This window comes from Athene cunicularia, unplaced genomic scaffold (genome assembly GCF_003259725.1).
Source record: "Athene cunicularia isolate RWA unplaced genomic scaffold, athCun1 SCF_5, whole genome shotgun sequence".
NCBI classification, from domain to species: Eukaryota; Metazoa; Chordata; class Aves; order Strigiformes; family Strigidae; genus Athene; species Athene cunicularia.
Genome location: NW_020799479.1, coordinates 167,238 through 184,770, shown reverse-complemented (window position 1 = coordinate 184,770; position 17,533 = coordinate 167,238). Strand labels below are relative to the sequence as shown.

The following is a 17,533-nucleotide window of genomic DNA, read 5'->3' as shown; positions in this document are numbered from 1 at the left end:
TTTTAACTGATGGTTGTTAATGTTGATGAATCAGGAGCCAGGGAGGCCTCCAGGATGCTTTTCTGTGTCTCCTCTGCGTGGTTTTAACCACTGAGCATGCAAAATTACCATTGGGGAAACCTATTTTTTCTAAAATTGTTCAATATTACAGTGATCTGAGCAACAAATCTCTCAGTCGCTGGAGCTGGCGTTTCCCTTGAAGGTTGTTTAAAGGAGTTCCTCGGAGATTTCTGTGATAATGTTAATGTAGGTCATTTGTTTCCACGCGTTGGCATATGTTCTCCTTCCGTTCCTTGACTGCAGTCGGCTTCACCTAATGAGCCACAATCTAGCAGAGCCTGCACATTTGTTTAACATCCCACGGTGCGTTCGGAAAAAATGATAATGACTCTGCCAAAAGGTTTGCAACCAGTTCTACCAAAGCTTGACCTAAAGCATTATTTTACTCCTGACCAGAATATATGACTTAGCTTGGGCTAAATTTTTGGCATTTACTCAGCGTGGGTGAAGAAGGAATTTGTAATTCCGTATTTTATTGTCATCCAGGTGCTTCTGAAGGAGTTATTCAACTTTCGCTTCATTAATGGACTTCGGCCCAATCTTGGCCACCGTCTCCACATATTTCAACAAATTATTTCCCTTTTCCAGAGTGTGTTACCAGTAGAGGTGGCACTTTGACTGTTCACCCGCAGAACTCCTGAGGGGAAAAACACTTTTTGAAGTCAAAAAGTGTCGGGCTAATTTTATCTTTGGAAGCAGGCCTTAAAATTGATGCTAAATAGTCTATGAGGATCCTCATCATCGCTCGGCGCAGAGGCCGGCCAAGCTCGGAGGCGGGGGGGAGTCACGCAGGTCCGCTCGTGTCAGGCAGGGGATGGCAGCGGGCTGAAGGATTTCCCAGGGCGTGAAACCAAAAATCAATCAGCTGAATTCAAATGCCCGCCGTCGTGCGAAGCTCGCTCCCAAATGAACTATGAGGGACAAAAAAGACCTTGGATTTGTGCCTGTGGCAGCACCATCAGTACTGGCTGGGTCTAAGGCTTTTGTTTATGAGTTGGGACTTTAAAGGGTGGCAAAGAAAATCAGGGCAGCATGCTGCCAGCCCCCTCCTTCTCTCTAGGTTGATTTTCTTGGCCTGATTTGACCAAATTACTCATATGAGCAGCTCTGATATTCACATATTTTCCTTTGCCGATCAGAGAGGGACTGGGGGGGTTGAGAATGAGCCAGAGTGTGCCCAGGGGGCCAAGGAGGGCAACGGCATCCTGGCTGGTGTCAGCACTGGCGTGGCCAGCAGGGCCAGGGAAGGGATCTGAGCCCTGGGCTCGGCACTGGGGAGGCCGCCCCTCGCTGAGGGGGTTCAGTGTTGGGCCCCTCACCCCAAAAAGGCCATTGAATGACTCGAGCGTGGGCAGAGAAGGGCAACGGAGCTGGGGCAGGGTCTGGAGCACAGGTCTGCTGGGGAGCGGCTGGGGGAACTGGGGGGGTTCAGTCTGGAGAAGAGGAGGCTGAGGGGAGACCTCCTGCCCCATTTCAAGTGGGTTTCAGTGTGTTGCTGCGCAGAGACAAGCTGCACATGTGCCTGCCCAGGTGCTCTGGGTACAGGCTTGGAAGACAAAATCTGCACAGTGCTGGAAACACACATTTCCAGTGCAAAAACCTGATATTTTTTTAACCGGACTCAGCAGAAGGCAATGTAAATAATTGCCTTGTTAGTACAAAGTCAGGACTTGTGCTCTCCTAATGTGCTGACTCTGATGTGCAGTAACGTGGGGGCTTGAGGGGCTACTGAAGGCACGGCCCGTTTTAATCATGTTACCCAAAATCCGAGGGATTTGCACAGAAAGTCACTGTCCTGAGTAGTTTAGGGAGTGTTTGGGTGGGGGTTGCTAGGATAAAACACATCTTGCTTTTAGCTGATTGTAATTTGTCTTTCCGTTTGGCCCGCAGCTCAAAGTCAACCCTCAAATATTTTTAGTACCATCATAAAGACCGGTCAGGAGTTCAGATTCAAAAGCATGAAGAATTTTTTGATAGATATAGAAGGTGCCACACAAATATACGAACCCAGGTTCAGGAACAAATAAATCACAGGAGAAAAATAATTTAATGTTACTTATTAATTTAGCGGAAAAAAAAAACCAATTTTTTTTTTTTAACCTTACTCTCAGGGGGTTAACAAACATCACTCAGCATAGTCTCAAACATAAAGAAAAATGCATAAAACATAAGATTAGAAGGCTCTGAGGAAAGCTGGATCTTTCATTTAGTTCTTTTATCTCATCACTCAGTAATTTCAAGTGAAGAAACGCTGTTGGCACTGTTTAGCAACAATTCATCAATCTTTGCTCAATGAAAGTCAAGTGCTCCTTACTCCAAGCTGAGATTTTGGAGAGCCTCCTTTCTTGCTTTTGACTTTTAACTTTGGCTCCTCACGACTTTTTTTTTTTTTTTTTTTTTTTTTTTTTTTTTGTGGAGCAGCGTGGCAGGTCGGGGCAGCAGCGGAGACGACAGATTAACCAGTCCCACTAAGCAAAGAAACTGTTATTGCCAATCCTCGGTGAGAGAATTAATAAATGCCCTCATTAAAGCAACTTTAGGAGCTGGATAATGTTTCATATATTTCAGAGAGTCATTTTACACCGGAAACCCACAGTAATCCCTTAATGCAGGCAAAACATTTACCTAAGTGAAGAGAGCAGGTTCAGCTGGCAGCTGAAATGTGGAATCGCATTAGGAAATTTGGGATTTTCTGTTCCGACAGAGTTTAACCTGGCAAACGGGGGACTGAGCCAATTAATTCTCCCGCTCAGAGATGCTCAAGCGTATCAGGAACATCTCGCCGGGGTGGCTTACACCGTGCCACGCTGAGGGGCTACGGGGAAGCACGTGCTGTGCCCAGAGGGTTTTTCTAAACACTGGCTTAATGTATCATTAATAGCAAACAGACCATGAACTTTGATTTTAATATAACACTACTTAGTTGTAGCATTTGCCATTTAATGAATGCTGAAAGCACTAATAGGCTCAAATCTGGGTAAGGGCTTTTTTTATAGCAAAGGCTACTGCCACGGTGTCTGACGGGTCCATCTCTGCATTATGGCTCAGCTTTCAGAAAGGGCAACGGCACAAATAAATGTCTCACGCCACGGCCGGGTTCCCTCTTCCCCTCACCCCAAGCAAAGGAGCTCTAAGAATGCACCTTTCTCTGCCCGACCAACCATTTTGTCATGACGGATGGCCACGGTTTAGGGTGCCCATCTCATCCACAAGCAGAATTTGGAAGCCCTCCTTCCCCAGCAGCATCCTGATGAAGGGCCTCTGTATCATTACTCCATGGCGGACTCATTAGAGTGAGAGGAAAGAGAGGGCGAGCTGGGATTTATGAACCACCTCCTAATCTTGTTGTGTCAAAAAATAAATTCAGTTTTTCTTTGCGAGCCTGACACATCCTGAACTTTTGTTCCTTAGCAAATATGAACTCGTCTCAAAGGTTGAAAACTCAGGCAGGCTTCTTTTTGTGTTTTTAAGGTCAAGGAAGGAGAAGGAGAACAAAATCAAAACAAAAATACCCTTTTAGAAAGAAACTTAACTTCATTGATTATGTCAATGAAAAGCAGATAAAAAAAAAAAAAAAAGATGCTGATAGCAGACGACATCAGATGTGTCAAGGAAAAAATAAGATGGAAAGGGGGGTGACTGGTTTAGGAGGTCTCCAACTATTAGAGAGGCACAAGCAGGTTTAAAACAATGAAGATTTAACTGTTTCTAACCAAAAAAAAAAAGAAAAAAAAAAAAAAAAGGAGTAAGGAACAGCAGTTCATCCAGCCAAGAAGGAAGGATGTAACTTGTCAAAACCTCGTGCAGCCACAAGCTCCATATGGGTGGATCAACAGTCACACTCCTCACCCCAAATGTGTCCGTGGCATTTCCACGGGACCAACCTTTCTGACGCTGCAGCATTTTGGCAAAAAAAAAAAAACCCTCTGATTTTTCAAAGAAACACCTTTGCACAAATTATCCTCCTGTGGTCACACTTCAAAACTCCAAGGGCAAGGTACCGCCACCCCACGATTCACTGGGAAATCCCCAAGAAATAAATCGGCAGGCAGGTTGTTTCCTAAGCCAACAATCAAAGCAAAGCTAAACACGATAATGGACTCCTCAACTGTCGTTTATAAATGAACAGCAGATTAGGCAGTAATTTCTTCCTACAAGTACCTCTCGGTGGTTTCTATCAACAAGCATTTATTTTAAAACACTTTGAAGGTGCTCTCTGGGCTTCACACGTAGATGGAATGGAGAGCCCACTTCTTCCAGGAGGATTCATACGGGCTCTTTTGGGTGTTGTGAGAAAAACTACATTTGTAAATCAGAATTAACCACACCCCGAGCATCCTCCACCAGCCCCGCAGGATGTTGAAGCCCCGAGGGCATCCACGTGTCCCTCCCGGAGCCACAGCACTGCAGCGCTCACCCAAAAGGCACAAAAATGTCCTACCCAAATGTCATCTGCTCTGTAATATTCTTGGTGAGTTCAGCTTTGGGATTTTCAATGCAAGTCCCGTAATAAATCTCGCCACGCTTCTGTGGTCTCCTTATGACAGTATCACACACAGATCTGCTTCATGTATTACCACTGTTTCATGCAACCCAAATATACTCTTAGCGCAGCCGTGCTACTATAAACACAGGTATCAGCAAATTCATTCTGTATTATGACTGCCATAAATCTATCAGGACTTGTCAGAGGCAGAAGGGCCTGAGTTGTCCATAAAGCAGCAGTGCTTAAAGCTCAGAAATCTCAGGGACGTGAAAGCAAAATCAAACGCACGCTGCTAAATGTTGCAGGTCAGAAACTGCCCCGGTTTTTTAAAGGGAGAAAAAAACAAAACAAAACAAAACAAAAAACCGACAGAACCAAACCCAACATAACAATTCCCTTTCTCTGCAGAGACAGGCAGCTGACAGATGGACTACGCCGTTAAATGTCAGCATGATAACTCAAACCCCGAGCGCCAGCAAAGAGCCCCACTCAAAGTCTGCTCAGTGCAGCCCATGAACTGCCCATGAATCTCACCACCGCTTCGCCCACCTCAAAGAGCTCCTCCACGCATCCCAGGGGCTCACAACCCCTGACTGTGGTCACTAATTCACCATTAATTCATCCCCTCTGGTAGTTTAGGCTTCTGCTTCTTGAGGATTTAAGGACGTGAGGTAAAAAAGCAGAAAAATATAGACTGAAAGTGGCACGCCAAAAGCTCTACCCCTAAATCAGGAGCACAAGCCCTGTTAGTGACTGGCTCCAACATCTCCCGAGCGCTGGCAGGATGCATAACCCTTGGTTCCAGACATTCCACCCAAGGCCACACATCGTATTAATTACTGATATGAAACAGAATCACACAATCATCCGGGTTGGAAAAGCCCTTGCAGCTCCTCCAGCCCAACCATGACCCTCACCCTGACCGTTCCCAACTCCCCCAGATCCCTCAGCGCTGGCTCAGCCCGACTCTTCAACCCCTCCAGGGATCCCGGGGACTCCCCCCTGCCCTGGGCAGCCCATTCCAACGCCCAACAGCCCCTTCTGCACAGAAATCCTTCCTCAGAGCCAGCCTGACCCTGCCCTGGGCAGCTTGAGGCCATTCCCTCGGGGCCTGGCGCTGGGGCCTTGGCTCCAGAGACTCATCCCCCCTCTCTGCCCCCTCCTGGCAGGGAGTTGCCGAGGGCCAGGAGGTCTCCCCTCAGCCTCCTCTTCTCCAGACTGAACCCCCCCAGTTCCCCCAGCCGCTCCCCAGCAGACATAAACAATCTCTCAGCCTGTGCTTCACGCAAACCTGCTTGAGCAAGGGTTATGATTTCTCAAATGATCTCATGTCTGTGTTTTATATTCAAAACATTTGGTTCGAGGGGATTACATATTGCACTCTGCGCTTGATTGCCGTCCCTTAGTGCCTATTGCAGACCAGTCCCATGCAAAGAGATCCAGTGAGCAATGCCGGGGTGCAGTGAGTAATGCACAAAATGAATGAAGTTGCACTTTGGAGGTGCTGAAGGATCAACTTTACAGCCCTCTGTGGCACCCAGCTCCATCCGCAGGAGGAACTGGCCAGGATTCTGCTGATTAAAGCCGGGAGCTGAAATGGAGGATGAGCGTTTCGGGATGGCTGCATTCATTTTGCATGAAGCAAAGGTGTGATTGCATCTCATTTGACTTCACCGCCAGCACAATGGAAAAGGAGGCAAAGGGGGGGAAAAAAAAAAAAAAAAAAAAAAAAAAAAGTGCAAGTGTAAGGAATAGAGGAGCCCTGGATTAATTTCCTTTAACAAGGTAATCCTGATGGAAAAAGCAACGCGCTTTAATCATCTGCACCGCGCGCTACATCTTCCACCTAAAAGAAATGATTTCTTGTCAGACACAACCGGTCATGTTTCACTGAAGAAGTTGAGTCTCGCTGGGGTACGTAACGAGGCAAGAAGGAAGAACATTATTGCCTGGGACAGCTGAAGCTGAATTGGATATCACACCACAAAGGCACCTGAAAAACACACAATGGGGACAAAAATCGGCGCTGACAGGTAGGGAGGAGTAGATTAGATGACCAGAATACCCTCTCTCTCTCGACTCTTTATTATTCTATGAACCTGTTTGAGTCTGTAGAACAGTTCAAATTCCTACCCCAACAAAGGCTGGGTTTAGCTTGGCAAAGAAAAAGGCAAGCCTCTGATTTTTATTATCCCTGTATCTCCTTTTGACAGAGCTCCTCAGGTGGCGATGCCAATAGTGTATTAAAAGTTGTAAGAGAAAGGGTGGGCTGGGGCCAGGATGGTAATCAGAGGTGGGGAAACGGAGGAGCTCTTCTATCTCACACGGTGATGGTAACACTCCTTTTCGATAATGTGCCTACAGTAACCCAAATATTCTGGATCCCAGGGAATGGCAAGTGTCAGTCTCAGCCACAGCTAGAAAGCGAGCGTGGCCCAAGGGGAGGCCGTCAGCGAAGCGGATTGCTGTCATTCGGGTGACGAATGGGGAATTCTCCACAAGGCTACGGGTGTAGGATGGGGAACAACTCGCTCCATATCCGAATGGAGCATTACCTGAGGGAAAGCCTTGTCAGGTTCCAGACAGCGGAACTGCCAGTTTTCAATATCTATACCATTATTAAAAATTTAAAAGAGATCTATGAAAGCACAGCCAATTTTTAACTGTGTAAGTGAAGCCATCCCGACAAATCCAGAACCTGTTTCTTATCCCTCCACTCTTTGTCCCTCTCCCAGAGCATCTCTCTGTAATTCTGGGGTTGAGAGCAGCTCTAGACAACACATCCCTATTCCAAGGCTTTACAGAATCACCTCGGTCAGAAAAGCCCTTGAAGCTCCTCCAGTCCAACCACGAACCTCACCCTGACCGTTCCCAACTCCCCCAGATCCCTCAGCGATGGGTCACCCCGACTCTCTCCCTGTGGGGAACTCTTCAGCCAGTTCTGTCCTGCATTTCAGTATTTAAAAAATTTTCCAGCAGATCTCTCCAGAAAAGTTTCCACAAAATCACAAGCAGAGAGCTTCGCAGGGCATCTCGTCGCTGCCGCGGCCTCTTCCCTGACCCTACACAAGGGAGACAGGGAGAGAATAGAGATGCCCTGGTTTAGTGCTTTTATCTTCTTTGCCACCTGATAAAAAAAAAAAACAGCAGAGAAACAAAATAAATCTTGCCACCGCTGGGAGCGCAACGGATACTCTTGGCAGAGTACAACCTCATGGAGCAGAGATGTTTTATTCCTGCTCAGACACGGGTGGGCATCCGCTGAGGCAGCTTAGAGAGGGAGTTTGGGAAGGAGCCGGTATAAAAAAGCAATCTCCGGCAGAGACAATTTTTGGAGCAGCAATTTTCTAAGTGGGAAGGGTAAGCAGGTTAGCAGGTCACAGAAAAGACTGAAAAAGCCTCAACATTGCTGCTTGACGCCAAGACGACAACAGCAAGGCGTGGAAAAAGTCCGCGGGTCCTGAGCTCAGCTAGGACAGGAGTGGGTGGGATCAGCTGGATCTGCCTGCCAATCATCAGGAAAACTAATAACGGTTGCAAAGTTAAATGGGTGACACAACAGCTTTGAAAAGTTTGGAGGAAAAAGTTCAATGCTGGCCCGTCACTGTTAATAATTAAATAGGGATGGTTGTAGATTTGCACCTCTACGGATACGTACGATCCGTGGGTCTGCTCGCACCACCCCTCCGAGTGCTCACATTAACGACCCCCAGCCTATCAGAACTGGGAAAAGATTCGAGGAAGCTCAGAGCTGGGGAGAACTGAAGGATTTGAAGCCTCACGGGCTTTTAAATAAGCAGGTTGAGGACGTGCTGCGGTCCTGGGTCTTGAAGAGATGAGGCATTTCGTGTTATTTATCTGCCCCCTTTAATTAGTGGAGAATAAAACGGGCATGAGAAGACTTTGTGGGAACCCCTCAAGATCGCATTTCTATCGTTCCGTATGTGCTCCAAAATGGCACAATTTATACTGATGTCACAACAGAAGCAACACCACTGCAGCCCCAAGAGTTCGCCTCGGCCAAATCCTGCCATGGAGCAAAAAATAAGAAAGACCAGTTTTACAAATGCTGCTATTAGATAACAGAAAATAGATGAAAGCTTAAAAAAAAAAAAAAAACACAAAACCCTACTTTTTGGTTTTATTTTGTTGGGATTTCAACTTCAAAGGGAAACATGTGCGTTCGACTCAGGTACAGAAGCACCTGGAGGCTGTAGCTGAATGGAAAATGTGCTCATCCCTAAAGAAAACAGAGTCTATAGGGTACGGTGCCAGCTCACTTTAGCACCCACGGGCATCTCCAGGCTGGATTGGGGAAGGAAATGAATTCTGAAAGAATTAATTCCTAAAAAATTAAGAGCATGTGTGCAAGACGTGGCAGATCAGCAGCAGTCAGTGGAAATTTCAAGGGAGGTACAAGGAGCAGCTGATGGGAGATGGGATGCTTACAGAGCCTGGCCAGGAGAGGCAAAAGCATCCTGTCAGGGAGAGAATGATAGAAGTGGTAAACGGGGCAGCAAAAGTGAACCACAGATAGAATAGGGACGAGGGGAAATCAAGAAAAGCAGATCTGACTTTTCGGCTGCTCTGCTGAAACGCGCTTAGGTTTTGGGGATGTCGAGGGCTGGGGGTATATTTTCTGCTGCGAAGCTTCAAAAAAGGACCACACCAGAGCCTGGAAACCAAAGTCTCTGTCACCTTCACTTTGCCAAGAAAAGATTCATCGAGTGATTGGAGTTATTCAGATATATGCCTCTCTCCAACAAAATGCATCAGCTGGAGAGCAGATCTGCCCAGTTTGGGGAGCCCAAGGCTCTCCTTTCTCCTTTGTACTCTCACATTGCCTACGAAAATGCTTTCCCTGCAGTTAAATAGGAAACTGATGCCCCAAGCACTCCAGAAAATCCCCTCAGTGCCTGGAAGTAAAAAGATCATAAATATTAGCCCCCCAAAAAATGCTAGACAAGGATAAGACAAAGTGCTCCAACAGCTGCTAAATGCCACAACGATCAAATCAGATGTGCCATGCCAAGAGGAGCCCCTTTGTTCCGGAGCTCTCCTGCAGCACCCAGCCCTTCCCCAGCTGCGCTATATAGGTGAGGTGGCACTAAGGCAGGACTAAAACCTTAAACCTGGCTCATCTCCCTCAGACAAGTGGATTCCCAGCAGTTGTCATCCCGCTGCTCTGCCTGGGTGGGAAAGGCAGAAGCAGCCTTTCGGATTGCTGCCGTTTCCCAACGAGACCTCTTGGAGATGACTCGGGGTGCTGGCTAGCTGTGCAGCAGCCACAGGAGATGAGCCCAATTGGCTAGTGGTAGCCACAGCCCCAAGAGAAGGAACACAGCCCCGGGATCTGGAGCACAGGTCTGCTGGGGAGCGGCTGGGGGAACTGGGGGGGTTCAGTCTGGAGAAGAGGAGGCTGAGGGGAGACCTCCTGGCCCTCGGCAACTCCCTGCCAGGAGGGGGCAGAGAGGGGGGATGAGTCTCTGGAGCCAAGGCCCCAGCGCCAGGCCCCGAGGGAATGGCCTCAAGCTGCCCAGGGCAGGGTCAGGCTGGCTCTGAGGAAGGATTTCTGTGCAGAAGGGGCTGTTGGGCGTTGGAATGGGCTGCCCAGGGCAGGGGGGAGTCCCCGGGATCCCTGGAGGGGTTGAAGAGTCGGGCTGAGCCAGCGCTGAGGGATCTGGGGGAGTTGGGAACGGTCAGGGGGAGGGTCATGGTTGGGCTGGAGGAGCTGCAAGGGCTTTTCCAACCCGGATGATTCTGGGATTCTGTGGGATAAGCTCAGCAGGCTCCTTTCTGGGATTTAGCAATACCAGGACTAGCTAGTTCCATGCTCTGGCACCAGGACCTGGCCTCACACGCCCATCCCTGCAGCAACACAAACCACCGCGGAGGGGTACAACCCTCCTGGTGTAACACGCTCTCCTTTCTCTCCCATCTGCCAGTCCGGCTCTGGACAGGCGCTGTCCCTGTCACACTCTTATCACCCTCGCTCTAGGCCCGTGACTCTGAATGTCAGGATCTGGCAAAGAGGAACATAAAGGAAGCGCACACACACCCACCCAGCAGTTCCCCTCAAGCAATACTAGGTGGGAATACCATATTTTTGTCCATCCCAACCAGCCCGAGCTATTACTTGCTCTGCTTCGAACAGATTTGAGCCTTTCTGAGCTTAAAATCCATTGCGCAACCATCGCTGCAGTAACTAATCGAGACTATAATGACTGCAGCTAGCTGGCACAGCAGGTTCTGTTTGGAGACCACTGATTCAGACCTGAAAGGCTGAGAATTAGAGAGAGACAAAATAAAAATCATCCACAAAACGGAAAGATCGGAAAGGCTGTGGAGCAGAAGAGGGTCTGAGAGTCGGCAATGATAAATATTGGCGGGGAGAGGGCGGGGGTGCGGGCAGGAAGGTTTGGCATCAGGAGTGAATTGAGATTTCTAATCCATAACTCAGAAGGGATCAGCGTCTGTGTGCTCTCCCCATTCTAATTAGATGATGCGCTTGCAAAATAAACAAATAAATAAATAAATCCGAAACCAGCGCTGAGGTTGTGCGCTGCTCCATGGACTCGGAGCTCTAAGAGGTTGCAGCTGAAAAGCATCTTTATAATCTACCGCGCGGCCAAGTGAGTTGGGAGCAGTTTGCTGCAGCAGAAGGGCTCTCGCAGCACTTCGTAGCTGATTTTTGGGGTGATTTCTATCGTCATCCGAGAGCCAACGGAACTGATTCAAGCAGAGACGTCTCCTAGAAGGAGTTTGCATAGAGGGATGACAATTAGCAATTTTCATCAAATCGGCTCGCGGGATAAATGAGTGCCAGCGGTTCCACGTAGCGATTCAAGTATCACCGAGGACAGAAAAGAGGGAGCAGCTCCTCAGTCGTATCTTTATCAGGAAGTAAAAGACGTTCTAGAGGAAGCAGATTGTCTGGAGATGTCAGGTCTCTCCTGGAGAAACACACCATTGGAAAAGGAGGATTTTTTTGAATATAAAGCGTGAGATTTACTCAGCAGCTCCTGAAACTCTCATCTGCTTTTGCAGCCGTCCTCTGCTGAGGACTGAGCACAGCCTTGCTGGGGAAGGGGCGGGGGGGACACAAGAAAAACAGGAGAAAACTTCTCCTCCAGTGGGACAAGGCAATAGAGGAGCAAAGGGAGGTTAGGAGGGAGTCGTTAACTCCATGTTTCTTTTTTTTTCCTGTTTTTCAAGAAGTTCCAAAATCTTCCCTCAGCTACCCCAGGGGTCCTGCTGGGAAGTTCTGCACCCCAGATCTTGACATACGTCACGAAAAGATGTTGGAGATGGCACTGTGGATATCACCCTTAGGTAGAATTGGGACTTTACAGACTTTTCTTTGCCTTTGCAACAATAACAGATGAAATTGGACTGATTATTTTTTATTTTAAATTAAATGAAAAATCCCCGTGTGCAAATCCTTTGCTCTTCTGAATATACTCAAAGGCCCTGAGGAGGAACTAATCCACTGACCCTTTTATGATGCACAAAGGTTTCATCCAGCCTGTTTTACCTTTCCTTTCTTTTCTAAACTGGATCCCTTTCAGTGCTTTCATCACATCAGACTAAATCTGACTACCCTGCTTAGGAGAGCTCCGCTCTACAACACTGAGAGACTATGTCACTCCTCTCCTTTAAAGTGGCACTGGAGATGAGACAAAGAAAATAAATAACTTTCAGCAAAGAGAGCAGCATTTACCCACCCGGGAGCAAAAGGGCTCCTGGTGAGCAAAGCAAACACAGGTTGAAAAGATAAATACTGTCATGGGAAAAAAAAAACAACTCTGCACCTGAGTCGGTGCAACAGCCCTAGAAGTGCTGGTTGGGCTGGAAAGAATCACAAGCTGTGATCTGAGAGACAAGAAACATCACTGCTACAAACTGCAGATAGGATGACACTGAGGCGGTTTATCATTTTGCAAGGAAGGTTTCAGCCTGTCGGGTTTTTACCCCCTGTTTATGGCGCTAATCGGGTGCTAAGGCATCAGCTTTTAAAAGCTGCCGGAGGCATCAAAGGCAAAAACCTTTCCATATATCTGCATTATTCTGTGCTTCCTAGAACACACAGTTCAGATAAAAATCTCCCCTTTCCTCTCAGAGAAGAGAAACTCTTCTAGCAGGGAGACTTGATACTTGGATACACAGTCAGCAGGATCCTGAATTAATTTGTGTGCAAGTCAAAAGTTGGGAGGTAACATATACAGAGACTCTCTCGTCCCCCTTAATACTGAGAGGGAAGAGGTAAGGGAGAAAACCAAACCGTAGAGGAAAAGCCAAACAGCAGAAGTTGAAGATCTCACTACAGGTCTGGACCTCGACCACTCCAGCCCAGTGTTTCTCCAGGCAGAGAGAAGGAGAAAAGGCTCAGATAACCCAAGTCCCCTTCCAGCCCCACAGACAGGATGTGAACCAGCTTGAGAAGTTGCTGGGGGAAAAAAAAAAAAAAAAAAGCCAAACAAAGACAAATTCATCCTCTGATGACCCAACAAGAGAATTTTTTTCCAACACAAATGCACAAGTCCGATCATGAAAAGCAGAGGGGGAAAAAATAAAATAAATTAAAAAGAAAAAAAAAGACCATTTTCAGCATCTTAGACAACACAGACTCCCAGGACCCTGCCAAATCCACCTTCTTTAGTAGCCTTCAACAACACCTTGATAACTTTATCTCCTCCAGTCACAGCTGTACTGGAAATATCTTCCGAAGCAAGCTCTTTCCTTCAGAGAAAACACTACAGAAAACACGATAAAGACAGACTTTCTTCTGTCTGTCAGTTCTAAATGCCCTTAAAGATCTTGTGAACTTCAGTGTAGGCAGGGCTTGAATTTAAATGCCAAGTGCAAATGCTGTCTGGAATGTACATCGCCAGCAAGCAAAGGAGAAAATACTTTTGGCAAGGGTGTCCAGAGCTGTCTAGTTAAATAAGCACCTCAGGAAAAGAATTAATAAGATGGAATAATTTTGAGATGGACCGGCAAAGAAAGTACCCTTTCAGAGGTCAAAAAGTGGAGGGCTACTACTGGAACAGCTAAAAAAAAAAAAAAAAAAAAAAAAAAAAAACGAGCGAGTGAGATGTCTAAGAGGAAACCAGAAGTATTTTTAGACATGCAGAGAGCCTGCCAGGTTAGACACTTCTTTTTCTTGCTGTTTAACAGTTTGTACAGCTGGAAGATCATCAAAGGAGACGGTGAGATCTCAGGCACAGCCTACTCCTCGGGTTAGCAATTAGGGCATTCTCACAGCAGGAGAGAGATGTGTCTTCACACCCGTGGCAGCAGACGGAATTTGAACTTTGATTCGAAGCATCCAAAGTAGGCTACTGAGATATTGGGTAAAGGGGTAACTATCTTCCTCTGGCGGTTCTGCTCCCTTTTAATTGCTCTGTTGAGTTTGTTGTTTTGGGGTTTTTTTGTTGAATATGTGGAGCCCAATGGAACATTGCATTGGGAGTGAAACAAAACGCTGAACATTTCCTGTTACAACCCTTCACCATCTGCATCAACAAGTGGCCTGAAAAAACAGCGATTTACAGAACTCGATATGTGAAGAAGAAGGGACTCTATTTTCCACATCTAACAGAATCCCAGAATCATCTGGGCTGGAAAAGCCCTTGAAGCTCCTCCAGCCCAAGCATGACCCTCATCCTGACCATTCCCAACTCCCCCAGATCCCTCAGCGCTGGCTCAGCCCGACTCTTCAACCCCTCCAGGGATCCCGGGGACTCCCCCCTGCCCTGGGCAGCCCATTCCAACGCCCAACAGCCCCTTCTGCACAGAAATCCTTCCTCAGAGCCAGCCTGACCCTGCCCTGGGCAGCTTGAGGCCATTCCCTCGGGGCCTGGCGCTGGGGCCTTGGCTCCAGAGACTCATCCCCCCTCTCTGCCCCCTCCTGGCAGGGAGTTGCCGAGGGCCAGGAGGTCTCCCCTCAGCCTCCTCTTCTCCAGACTGAACCCCCCCAGTTCCCCCAGCCGCTCCCCAGCAGACCTGTGCTCCAGACCCTGCCCCAGCTCCGTTGCCCTTCTCTGCCCACGCTCGAGTCACTCAATGGCCTTTTTGGGGTGAGGGGCCCAACACTGAACCCCCTCAGCGAGGGGCGGCCTCCCCAGTGCCGAGCCCAGGGCTCAGATCCCTTCCCTGGCCCTGCTGGCCACGCCAGTGCTGACACCAGCCAGGATGCCGTTGCCCTCCTTGGCCCCCTGGGCACACTCTGGCTCATTCTCACCCCCCAGTCCCTCTCTGACCGGCAGCTCTCCAGCCACTCCTCCCCAGGCCTGTAGCCCCCCTGGGGGTTGTTGTGGCCCAAGGGCATTTGGCCTTAGTGAAAGGCCAAACCAACCTCCTTTGGTCGCCCACTCAATCCCTTGAGCTTTTCACCCGTGTACGTGTAAGGTCAGGGTGAAGAGCGAGCGAGGGTGGTGCTGGTGGGTCCCGGAACTGTTGCGCTCAAGGGACCGAGATGCAGCCCTCGAGACCTCTTCCCAGAAGAACGCCAGGGATACGATTCTGCACACTCCAACAATCTGGGAAATCTATTTGACTACAGTACCACCTACTGTCATACCATCGGTGTGCTGATTAGAAGAAAAAAGGTGAATGTACCAATACCTGTGGGAAGATAGTCTGCTTCTCCGCCTCATCAGTGAGTACAGAATCCCAGTCTAAAACTGACTTTCCGAGGAGTACTTCAGTCAAATATGATTTCCAATTGGCATGTCTATTTGCTTTATTATCTGGGGTATTTTTAAAGCTCTTTTACTCTTAAAAAAACCAAATAAATCAAAGTAAGGAAGCAGAGCTTATCTTTAGACAAGTTGAGATTTATTTTCCTCGCAAATTTTACTAAATAAAAGAGGCACCTGAAGCCAAAACAAGAGCAGACAGCTATTTAATTAAAATAATTCCTGCCTAGATGAGGCTCGCACAATGACTCCACTAAATAAGGTTCTGGGTGTTACCGAGCAGAAAAATTAGATGGCTAATAACTATGCAGGGAGGCACACTCGGTTGTAGTAAGACTCACGGAAGGATGATGGTTTGTGGATAGAGGACAAAAGATAAGTGAATGTGGATAAAAAAAAGAGATAAGGAAGGTAGCGCTCAAAATGCAAGGCCAAGGAAGAAGTGAAGATGTGTGCCAGGACGCCAGGAGAGACAATTGAGCCGCAGGGACGTGACAGGAATGAGCAGCGGGGAGATTTGTAGAGGGTTTTTCTCCCGGTTCCAGATCAGCAGTGTGAAAGATTACTCTGTTTGTCTCATAACATGTTAAGGAAATCCTTCAGCCAACTTCTTTTGAAAAGAATATTCACGGCGAGAGAAACAAGAAGTGGGAGCCTGGATGTTGGATGTAGGTCAGGGATTAAAGCAAAGCGAGGATGTGCCAGCCTGGGGGATGGGAGAAGCGGGGAGAGGGGATCCTCCAGCTGGGGACTTACTCAATTCTCTGCAAATAGGAGGAATTATTCTTCTTTTTCAAAGGAAATTATCAAGTCCCAGCAGGGATTTACGTAGAATTTGATCCACGTCTTTTCTCTAAGCATCAGCCTGTGTATCTGGAGCTACATTGGCACAGTGACTCCCATACGGATTTTCATCTCCGTCTTAGGTGAATATAATTCTTGAACTTTCCTCCAAAGAAAGCAAGTGATCAAAGGAAAAGCAAGCAAGCAAGATGTCCTGGCCCTGAGGACACTCGCTGGCCCTAATGTCCCTGCGCAGCCTCCCACAGCCCTGCCTACGGGGGATCCCACTCCAGCCCAGCCCGGGGCATCAGTCCCTGCCCTAGAGATGTCCAGATGTGACAAAATAAATATATTATGCCAAATGTGGGGTAACAAGAGGGCAAGACACACACATACACAACCTGTTTCCAAGTGCCAGCTGAGAACTGAAACGAAATACTTGGGGAGCGAGAGCAGACGCCGGGTCACAGCATCTGAGGCTGCAGGTCTATCCCTTGCTGAGACAATCAGGTTTTCAGGGGAAAGTCATAAAAAAGGATAAATTATGAATTCAGGTTTAGATCAGCTTGTGCACTTTGGCATTGACGATGCATACAAAATAAAAACCTTGCGGCCAAATTCCTTCCTGCTGTGAAAAATAGAAGAAAGGGGTGAAAGAACTCGGAGAGATATGATGGAGGTCGGCTCTCTCCTTGCACAGTTGGGCTCGTCAGTGATTTTCCTCTCTCTGAGCCACATAAGCTGCACAAACACTGATCAACCAGAAGACGTAATAGGAATGAATAATAAAATGTTCAGGCTAACTACACACAACCACCAGCTTCTGCTTTGTACGGTAAAACCGTTGCAGGAGTAGATACGTGGCGCAAGTTTTAGCCCCTTCCCTCTCACCCGAGTCCCTGGGTACTCACAGCAGGGGTTGTAGGAGTTAGCAACAGTTACTGAGTGCAATGAATCTGTCTGCATCAGGAAAAAAAAAAAAAAAAAGCAAGGAGAAAGGTTTATATTGAAAATAAATTCCCACGTTCCTACCAGAAAAGCAAACTCTCCTCCCAGCTGCTGTGCCACAACGCTCCCGTGAGCAAGGCAGGCTGCACGTAGCTTATCCACGTTTTTTTCCGACAGCAAAGCATTTTTTCTGATTAAAACAAGACCAAATTTTGCTGGTACATTGGATTAGGCACCAAGTCCTTCTCCTCATGTTACAGATTCAACCTAAAGGAAATGTTCGAGGCTCATTTCAAGCGCGCTGTCATCCTCTGCTGCCACTTTCAGAGCTGAAAACCAGACAGAACTGAGATCAAAACAAGATTCATTCCTTCATTTTTAATGTAAGATAATCAATGGGCTTTGACCAAAGAAAGCCTTGAACGGAATTCAGTAAGAAGCACTCATTTTGATGAAGGCACCAATAAACAGAAAGCGCAGAATCAAGCAAACCAGAACGAGAAGAAATTGTTCAATTTTGGTGCCTGTAGCAGTTCTAACACTAAAAAGTTGTGAA

The 17,533-nt window shown here is 47.6% G+C and overlaps 1 long non-coding RNA gene across 1 annotated transcript in view; it reads right to left on the bottom strand.

Moving 5' to 3' along the window:
• Window positions 1–7,359: 7,359 nt before the first annotated feature.
• The window catches only part of LOC113490867, a 16,594-nt gene continuing 6,420 nt past the window's right edge, over window positions 7,360–17,533 (bottom strand). The window contains exon 3 of the long non-coding RNA XR_003400314.1: window positions 7,360–7,459. This is a non-coding gene — a long non-coding RNA (uncharacterized LOC113490867). The remainder of the gene's footprint in view (window positions 7,460–17,533) is intronic.